Source organism: Antechinus flavipes, chromosome 3, assembly GCF_016432865.1.
Source record: "Antechinus flavipes isolate AdamAnt ecotype Samford, QLD, Australia chromosome 3, AdamAnt_v2, whole genome shotgun sequence".
NCBI classification, from domain to species: Eukaryota; Metazoa; Chordata; class Mammalia; order Dasyuromorphia; family Dasyuridae; genus Antechinus; species Antechinus flavipes.
In genome coordinates, this window is record NC_067400.1 from 76,014,709 (window position 1) to 76,025,161 (window position 10,453).

Sequence of the window (10,453 nt, forward strand, 5' to 3'; positions counted from 1 at the left end):
TACTACTTGTGTAATGCCCCGAATAAAGTTATTACACACACCGCCCCCTTCCCCTTTTCCTTGCCATTAGTGCTGGGAGAATTGCATCAGAAAAGAAAGTCCTTGGCATACCATTAAATCATAAACTCCAGGTGCGTTATCTCATTCCTTGCTAGGAATTTTCCTCCGTTTGAGTATTGCCCCTTGCCTTGCTGTCTCTTGCACATGACCTTCTTATCTTGGCTCTTATCCTGTCAGGATTAAGTTATGATTCTTGTTATGGGCCAGAACTTGAAACAAAATGCTAAGTCAGTGGAATTGATAGAGACAATGGTTGTTGAGCATGATGCTTAACAGTTCTCTAGTTCAGTACATGTATTTAGTACTTACTATAGTTCTACAAGATTCACACCTATGTGTGGTATTCTCTTCTTTTCTAAAAATATAATCGTTCTCTGGGAGCAGGTTTCTTGGGGAGGTTTTCTGGAGGCAGCCTTGGTTTCAGTTCAAAGTAATAATCACTCCAAATGCAGCCAGTTGATAAAATCCAAACATTTATTTTTTTTCTTTCCAAGTCTTATTTCTTTCCTTGGGCTGGGTTAGCTTTCTTAGAGGCCTCTCCCCTTCTTGGTTCCAAGAGTTCTTGCAACTTGTCTTTTAGCTCTACAGCTTCTGCCTCTAGCTCAACTCCGACTCATGGCTTCTCAATTTCCAACTGACACTCCCCTCTCAATCTTTTCAACTGAACTCTCCTGACTGAGCTCAACTGTTTTTATGCTCTTTTAGAGGTATAAACTCAAAGCTTGACTCCTCCTCTAAGAGTGGGATTATGGGAGGTGTGAATTTGGGCAACTCATACTGAACCCTGAAATCTCCCAAACTTGTGAGCTAATGTGTGAACTCTCAAAGGTGTTAACTTAAGCATTGTTTCTATCAATTCCATTGAGTTATCACCTTATTTCAAGTTCTGGCTCATAACACCTATGATAAGAGAGCATATAAACTTGGACATACTCAGCCAGAATCAGAATGAAGGAAGACAAAGACAGTGAGAGCAGGCTCTCCTCCTTCACTTCTCCACTGAAACCAAGATCCGGAAAGCCTCCAAAAAACTAGCCCAGCCCCAAGTGAAACAGGTAAGACTTTGAAGGAGCCAATGAAGGATTTGGACTTTAATCCCTGGCTACTCGAGTGATGATTACTGAACTGAAACGAAGGCTGCCTCCAGAGAGCCCAAGAAAACCTCAACAGAAGATAATACATTTTAGAGAGAATATTACAGATCCCTTCCTGGAACTATGGCTTGTCTACTCATCCAGTATCCTCGCCACCCTTATCTGCCTTTGTTTCCCCTATAAGATTGTAGCTATAAAAATCTCTTGGCTTAGTTGCTCATGGCTGAATCCTTTGAAGAAGAGTCCCATTACAGCTGGCTAGCTCCAAACTTGGCTAGTCTAAATTCTCCACAATTAAAACATTAAAAACCAATTTCTGTCTTGCCTTAGTTTCTGTAGCATTACAATTGCTTTCCTGCTTTTCCCTACCATTTTCTTATTAGACAAATGCTGGTAAAGTTTTTAATAAACAAAAGGAGAAATAAATCAATTACATTCTTCTCTAAATATTCTTCCCAAATTGGTTTATTACTTCTTTCTTTATAAATACTTTTTTTCTGCCTGAGTGAAGACATTCTCATGGGAACATAGCCTTAAACTATACTTTAATTGTGACATGAGATTGTATAACAACAGATAGAGTTATAGCTAAAAATTGTAGGTGATTTCCCACCACTTCTTAATTAGCATTTAAGTACTTCTTTTAAAGATGATTATGGCTTTGGTTTCTATATCTGATAGTATGTCAGTTCTCTAGGGTAAAGTTTATTATTATTGACTTGTATTCTTTCATTTCTGGGTTTGATTTCCACGATTAAAATGTAAGCCTGGTCTCCCCCAAACAATGGGAGAGAAGGTGGTGGTGGGAGAGGGGATCTTTGGAGGCTTCTGCTATTCAGACTATTTAATTTGTTGTTTTGCAATTTATATTTTGTACTTCCTTCACTGAAAAACATCTTGTGAGATGGAAGATGCCCTTTCTCATAAAATCAGAATAAATCCCTTTTTGTTTTTTCTTACTCTTTCCTTGATACTGTCCCACACATGTCCTTTCTAATAACCAGCTTGTATATTAAAGGTGGAGAGGGGCAATAGTTTACATCTAAACTCTCGTGTTCCTTGCCTTCTGGGAAAGATATATAACACAATATTCTACCACAAGCATTTTCTCTTTTGACTAACCTGCTATATAGATTACTTTGAAAGCCTCAGCGTCTGGATACCCTGTAGCTATCTTGATAAGACAACAGAAATAGTAAAAAACGGAAGTGGGGCAGAGATCAAGAAGAAAATATGATATCCCTCTAAAGCTCCACTTAGTGAAACATTTAATTCAAAAATTTTTCCATTCAATTACAAGTCACAATTAATTTTTATTTTAGTTATAAAAAGTCAACTTTAAATCTGGTCTGCCATTTGGGATTTGTGAAATCAGTAAAGTTAATTAAAATAATGTTTATCATAGACCTAATAATGTTCTCCTCTTCCCTAGCTACCACCAAAATTATACCATTTTGTAATTAATTATCTTTGTACAAGCTGTTCAGGCCCCCAAAAAGTAATCTCCATAAAAATAAAGATTGTTATTCTTTGTGTGTTTTAGCCCCATTACCTAGCATAGTCAAAAGGAAGGAAGGAAGACAGGGAGGAAAAGAAAGACTGCCTTGTTGAGACTCTCCTACAGGATTAAAATATAGACAAATGTCATTGCTAAGGTGGCAGTGTTGATCTCTAAAGAATTCAGGAGAATAAGGTGCTCCTAGAATGTATGGATTCCTAGGGCAATCAAAACTAGCCAAGTGGACAGAAAAAAAAAAAAATCAATCAGAGGTTTGGCTGTTTTGTTTTGCTTTTTAAGTAAGAAAGGCTTAATTTTGATGAGAATTTTAAAATACGTGCAACTAGAATTTTACAGTCAGACATATCCATGTAGTTTATTTAGTCCAACCACTAATAAGAAACAGAAACCCAAAAGATGAAAATGTTGAGGTATGTGTCATGGTGTCAAAAGAATTTAGGCTCAGCTAGTCTCTAACCCAAGCAAAAGTATTTTAATGAGATTTACACATTCGATTGGTGGGCCAAACTCACTGGAGGAGTCAGCAGCCCAGCAAAGCAAGACAAGAATTTTTATAGAGTAAATAGTGCTGATTGCATCACAAAATATGTGAATTGTAAGGTGATAGGAGGAATTTGCTAACATGGGGAAAGCTTTGGTGAAACTATAAATGTGGTTGCTCAGAATGCATATGTTTGGGGCAATTGCACCTATACAAACTGACTACTCAGGAGTCACTCCAAATGATGTACAGAAAGAATTTATTAGAATCTCGAGAAGCGGACTGTCCTGGCCTGTGGGCCCGAAAGGACAGCAAAGATACCCACAGGAGGAGAGTCATTCATGTGAAGATGCTTACAACTTTTATACATTTCAGACAAAGAACCCCCAAAATCCCACCCTTTACAGACTGTGATTGGTTACATAAACCTTTATCTCCCTATTTGGTCAGTGGAATGCAGTGAAAAAGGTGATACATAGCTTTGGCCACTTAATTCCTTCTTTGGACAATGGAATGCAGTCCAGGTCTCATCTAAAATCACGTGACTGGGGCCTATAGGCCTGATCTACTTCAGTTAAGAGTCTCTGATCAATATGTGCTTAATCTGTAAGTTCTTCACCTTTCCACACAATCCCCCCTGTTATTCATAAATATATATGTGTATATATTTCCTCATGAAGAACTAACATTGTGGTCAAATTCAATTAACATTTCTACATATTGCTTGTTAATCCCTTCATCAGGATCATATCTTGCTACCGTCTCCCATCCCTCCTCTTGTAAAATCATCATTTTAATGGCATCCTCTGTAAGATTCTTGACAGTGACTTCTGAACTATTTTTGTTACCAATGTAATCATACAGGGCAAACATAGTGGCAACAGGATGATTCCATTTATAGCTATTAACCCAGATCCCAACAGTTGTTTCCACCAGCTTCCACCGAACCACGACCAACAGCCATTTGTAAAGGGAGGTTTCCAAACCTGCATGGGTACATGTGCAACCTTACGGATATTCTTCGTGATTTCCTTAACAATTTGCCCGTTATCATCAATCTGCATACATCAGGCAGACAAATTCAGTTTCCCACAGACCCCTCCTTCCTCGGCTAGCAAACAGTCTAGGACTAGGGGATGTTGTAACACTGCTTCCCTTGTCTGAGTTGCCTGATCAACCAGTAAGTCTAAGGCTTGAGCAGTTTGGTTGGTTATTACCTCTAGGACTGCCTGTAGCCTAATCAACCGATTTAACACATATATTGGTGTTCAGTGCCCCCAGCTACCATCCTGGACCCATGTTGCTGGTCCGTACTCTTTCATAATTCTCCCCAGGCATCTCCCACCCATTGGCATCATTTGTCTGGGTCAAAGAAGTATCAATGTAAGTTAGGGAGCTATCCGCACTTCGTGTTTCCCTTTCCAAATCTTCATATAACCATATTCCCAATTGCTGCCAACGCATGATGGGAGAAAGAAAAATTTAGGTCTAATTATACCTACATAACAAACCCCAATTCAGTTTTTAGGTAAATGGGTATAAGCCCCCTCACCACAGATCCAATAATGCCCCTTCAGGGCACGATTATCTTCATACCAAAATATAACATATATAACAGGTCCACTTGAAGGTGGAAAATACCTGACATCCCAGGGACCGTCATCTCCAAAGATGACTTTCAACTATCCATTGGCAGGTGCGACCATTTTCCCCAGTAAGATCCTGACGACTCCAGAAATTATTAAACATTTTCCTAACAATGCCTTCTCTATTCTCCCACTTCCATTCCATTGAAGTGTAAGTTGAACCTGGTGCTGTGCTATTCAAGGTTATACATGTCCATATCTGGGGTCCTTCTGGGTCAGGGATTAAACAGGCATGTGGCATTTTCCTTGCACACTCCTCACTACTATCAGAACGTTGGATACAGCGAACCATTGATCTGTCATAACAAGTTATACTGGTTTGATGCCATCTATTCACATACCTACTGCAGTCTATGACAGCTCCCTTCTCTGGTCTGTGAGTAAATGTCCATGCACATTCACTTTCTCTCATCCATGGCCCTGTACCAGACTGATTCAGGCAATCTCTCCCTAAAACTGTACTGGTCAGAGTCCAGTGATGCTTTTCTTCTGCTGACCAGAAACCTATTCCATTATGTATTACTGACCTGTTGCTCGAGATTCAGGCCGGAGACAAGGGAACAGGAACTCAGGGCCACCGTGTAAGTTGATCAGGTCCCCCACATATCCAACAGTCAATCGATCTAAAGCTAGTGGCTATTGTTTGGATCAGGGTTTGAAAGGTATTTGCATGCCCCACTGCTCTCAAGGTACCAGTACAAAAGATATACCCACATAACATCATACATGCATATACAAGGCACAGTTTCCAACCCTTTGGGTTTGGTTCACACCCCATTCTTCCTGATAGCATATAATATCCCTAATCCTAACAAAACAGTTCAACAAAATGTAATATCTAATACAAACAAGAAGAGTCCCAAGAGAGTTCCCCAAATGAGACAAGTCAAAAAGATTTTACATGCACAATTCATCAGTCTTTGCTAAGTTTCCTGTAATTTCAGCCGCACTTTCAAAGTTCCTGGATCAGTCTCTACTACCCACTTCTTTGGCGCATCCACGGGATCTTTGACTCGAGTGTGATGTGTTCAATCTTTCTCTTTGGTGTGTATCGCTGTATCTGAAGTCAACAGGATCTGGAATGGTCCTTCTCAGCTCAGGGTCAGCTTGTCCTCCTTCCACGTCCAAACCAGGACCCAGTCTCCACGCTAAAACTTGTGCACTGTGAATCCTAAGGGAGGAGTCTGAGCAATAAGCCCTTTTAGTTTTGAAGCTTTCAGATGTTACAGTAAAGACAGAACATATTTCTTTAAAAACAAATCCTTGGTCTCAAATATTGGATTCCAGGAAGAATTTTGAATCCCTTTTGGATAAGGGTAACTATACAATAATTCATAAGGTGATAATCCCACCTCCCTTTGGGGTTTTGTCCTATTCTTAATAAGGCAAGGGGACGGCACTTGGTCCAGGGCAATTGTGTCTCTAATGCCAATTTAGTCAGTTGCTGTTTAATTTCCTTATCCATCCTTTCCACTTTACCTGATGAGAGCGGAGGTCATGGGATATATAAGACCCATAATAGTTCTAGAGCATGGGCCACAGATAGGAGGATCTTAGCTGTGAAACAGGTGCCTTGGTCCGAATCTACCTGCTCTACAATCCCATACCCTGGAGTGATTATGCTCAGGGAGGACTTTTACAACTGCTGAGGCAGTTGCCCAGGTAAGGGGAAAGGCCTCCACCCATGAGGTCAGATAGTCCACTATGACCAACAGGTATTTGAGATGCCCCACTGATGGGAGCTCGGTAAAATCCACCTGAATGCTTTGGAAAGGCCTGATACCAGAGGGCCTTCCTCCTTTTTGGGCTTGTCATTGGGCCGCCCTATTCATCCTTTGACAAACAGGACACCCACTGACCAGTTGCCTGCTAGTGTGTACAAGCTGGTGCCACAAACATGGTCAGCACGGCATCACACAGACCTCGGACACCCCAAGGACTGCCCTGATGTATTAAATGTTGGAGCACATGTCCCATACCTGCTGTGGTCAGTACCTCTTTGCCATCAGGGAGGAGCCAGTGCCTCTCTTTATCCTCCTGAGCGCCAAGGCTTTGGATATCCTGCTTCTCTTCTGGAGTAAGGGAAGGTAGAGGCACTAGAGGCAGAATGCCAGAATTAGCACCTTCATCTCCTCCGTGCTTACAGATTCCTCTCCTCCAGCCCATTTCGCCTCCTCATCCATAAAGCAGTTTCCCCTTGTCTCAAATGAATCTCCTCTTTGGTGCCCCTGCACATGAATCACTGCAATGTTCTTAGGTGACATAAGATTAGTCAAAATTTCAGTGACCAATGCCCTGTGTGCCAATCCCTTACCTTTCTATTTCCATTCTTTCCCCCAAGTAATTTATAGGATCTAATTTCTTTTTTCCTTCACTTATACAATGACCTAAATGTTTTACCTCGCATTTCACAAATTGCATTTGGTCTTAAGAAATTCTCAGGCCCTGTGCTCCTAAATAATTTAACAAATTGATAGTGATTTGGACAAGGTCACTCTTTTTCCTTCTTGCCACAAAAGGATCATCTACATATTATAAGACTTTTAACAGTAAGAAATTTATCCCAGAATGTTCACACAATTCTTACATACCCAAGTAGATGTTTCATAAATTGAATAGTATACCAATCATTTTGTTTTTAAAATACCCAATACACAGAAAAATCCCAAGCTACATATTGTCTATAACAAAAACTTTTTCAAAAGGACAAAGGCAAAAACTATTATCCTTGGAATCCCTTTAAATAATTGGCATCAATACAGTTAATTAAAACTTCCTATTTTCACATGAAAGAATCTGAAAAGTTCTTTAAAACATCAATTAAACTTTTTGAAATAATACTTTCAAACTATAGATCGCGTTTATGATCATATTCCTTAAACAAGAAAACCATTATGTTTCAAAGAAACAAATATTCAGTCAATTAACCAAGCCAGTACAGAAAGTGACTGGAACGCACTTGGTGAGGGGGAGGAGGGGAAGAGAGGATTCCATGTGGCCACCCTTCCCCCACTCCTGCACTCTTAGACAAAGGATTCCCTCCTGTTTCTCTACTCAATTTCCCACTTAGGAATCCTTCTCAAGATTTAGGCAATCAGTTTATTTCCTTTCATTTTCCAACTGATTCCTTTTTGATATCATTCAGGGTCTCAATTTGCTCCTACAAATCAATCCTTCATAAATCTCCTGCATTCTTCCTTCCAGTTCCCTTCAGAACTTTTAAGATTCACAACATAGTGAATAGCTAGAAAAACTCCATAAAGCATAACTTACAATGTTAACAAATTACCCAATTATGTTTCCTTGTTTTCCATGTGTCCAACATTCTAAATTTGGATTCCTCAATGCACCCTTTCCTTTATTGTTTCAGACTCCCAGCCCCTGCTGAGTCCCTTATATTCCTTTTTAGCAGCATCCGAGTTATAGATCTGCTGAATCATGAACCTATTTCTCTTTCTTTCTCTCTTATCCCTGTGCTTTACCATTCCCTTCTCTGCCCCTCTTTTTCCTTAGCCCGGTCCTCTCTCCTTACATAAACCTTAGTAGTTTCCCCAATAAAGTTTCCAAAGAAGACCGCATTTACCCTTCAGTCTTCTGTAACTTCCTATTTATGTCCAGCCAGGCATTAGATACAAACTGCACCTTTAACATCTGTTCATTCTCTGGGCTATCAGGATCTGTTTCTAAATATTTTCTTATTCCTTCTCTAATTCTAAGAACTGCGCTGGTGACTCGTCCTTTTCTTGGATGATAGCTAAGGCCTTGCTTATATTTTGCCTCTTTGGGAGAGCATCCCTCAACCCCACAACTAACATTAACTCTCAGATCTTGCATATTCTGTCTATGCACCTGAGTATTACCATCCCACCCTGGGTCATTCACAGGATACTTCTGTGATGGGGACCGCCCCATCATTCAGGGGTGGGTGCCTCCTTTCCCATTTCCACAAGGCTTGTGCCCGAATTGAGCAGCACTCTTAAGGAGTAAACAATATTGACAATACATGCATTAATTCCCCCCAAGCATATAAACTGGGGCCCAGGAATCGATCTAACTATTTTGATGTCCCCAACTGAGTCCTCCATAACAGAAACTAATTCTTTTTTAAATGCCCTGACCTCACTTCTTGATAGGGGTGCATTCACATATCCAATGCCCCCTTGAGCCCCACCTAATAGGACTTCCTTGAGGGGAAACATATCGGCATCCTCCGCTGGGAGGGACACCTCTCTACCTACATCTCCCACTGAACTTCGTGTCTTTCTTGGGAGTGATCCTGCCTCCTCCCTAAAGGGGAGGCTCTGAATATCCTTCTGCACCTGGTGCAATTCCCTGGAAATAGGAGAATACGGCCCTTCTCTTATCTGCTCTCCTGGAGCTTTAGCCATGAACTGGGCCTCAACCGGCTGTGCCTCCCCTGGGGGAGAGGGCAGAGCTTCTAAAGGGTCCCAATCTTGCTTCTCTTCTTTTACTACTTTCTCTTTAGCCCCTGACTCTTTTCTGTTTTCTCTGACTCTGACTCTAACTCTGGGGCTGGTTCAAAAAGACTTTAGCAGACTCATCAAGCCAAAGATTAGCACAGGTGGATTCTTCTGGGTTAAAAGAGTCTTTACCATTCACATACAAATTCAATTGTTGACATCCCCAATCCTCGGAGGAACCAAATCTCAGCCAAATCGTTCTCCCACCAATATTTTAGCCACTCTAAACAAAGCAGCAATATTTAACGATCTTTCTTTTGTCCTTTCCTTTGTATCTGGGAAGTTCCTCCCAGTCCTTAAGTCGACTTCCTAATGGGCTGTCGACTAGAATTCCATGGCTAAGGTCCTGACACTCACTTTTGGACTGTGATTTCCTCATTTAACTTAGTTCCTCAAACTAAGTTCAGCAGTTTCTCGGCAGCCTCCCTTGGCAGTTCTTTACCACTGGGGCCTGTCACAGTCCAGCACTCCACAAAATTTAGCGAGGGCTATTCCCTCAAGTTCCCTAAAACCCAGCCAATAAGACCCCCAAACTATTCCAAGAGCTTACCGAGCCACATGGTGCGGATTCTAAACTGCGCCGGCCAGTCAGGACATTCGTTCCTTCCAAAATATTAGTTTCTGTACATCACTGAGTCCCCCTGCTTCGGTCCATTGTCTGATAGGGAAGGAGGACGCACATGCTTGAGTCGGAGACCACTGGAAAAATTTCTCCATGGGCGCCCACCTCCGCTCAAGGTGTGCACCCATTTCCCCAAAAGACACCATCCCGGACGAGCCCCCAAAACTGTTTGGGGCAATTGCACCTATCCAAACTGACTACTCAGGAGTCACTCCAAATGATGTACAGAAAGAATTTATTAGAATCTCGAGAAGCAGACCGTCCTGGCCTGTGGGCCCGAAAGGACAGCAAAGATACCCACAGGAGGAGAGTCATTCACGTGAAGATGCTTACAACTTTTATACATTTCAGACAAAGAACCCCCCAAATCCCACCCTTTACAGGCTGTGATTGGTTACATAAACCTTTATCTCCCTATTTGGTCAGTGGAATGCAGTGAAAAAGGTGATATATAGCTTTGGCCACTTAATTCCTTCTTTGGACAATGGAATGCAGTCCAGGTCTCATCTAAAATCACGTGACTGGGGCCTATAGGCCTGATCTACTTCAG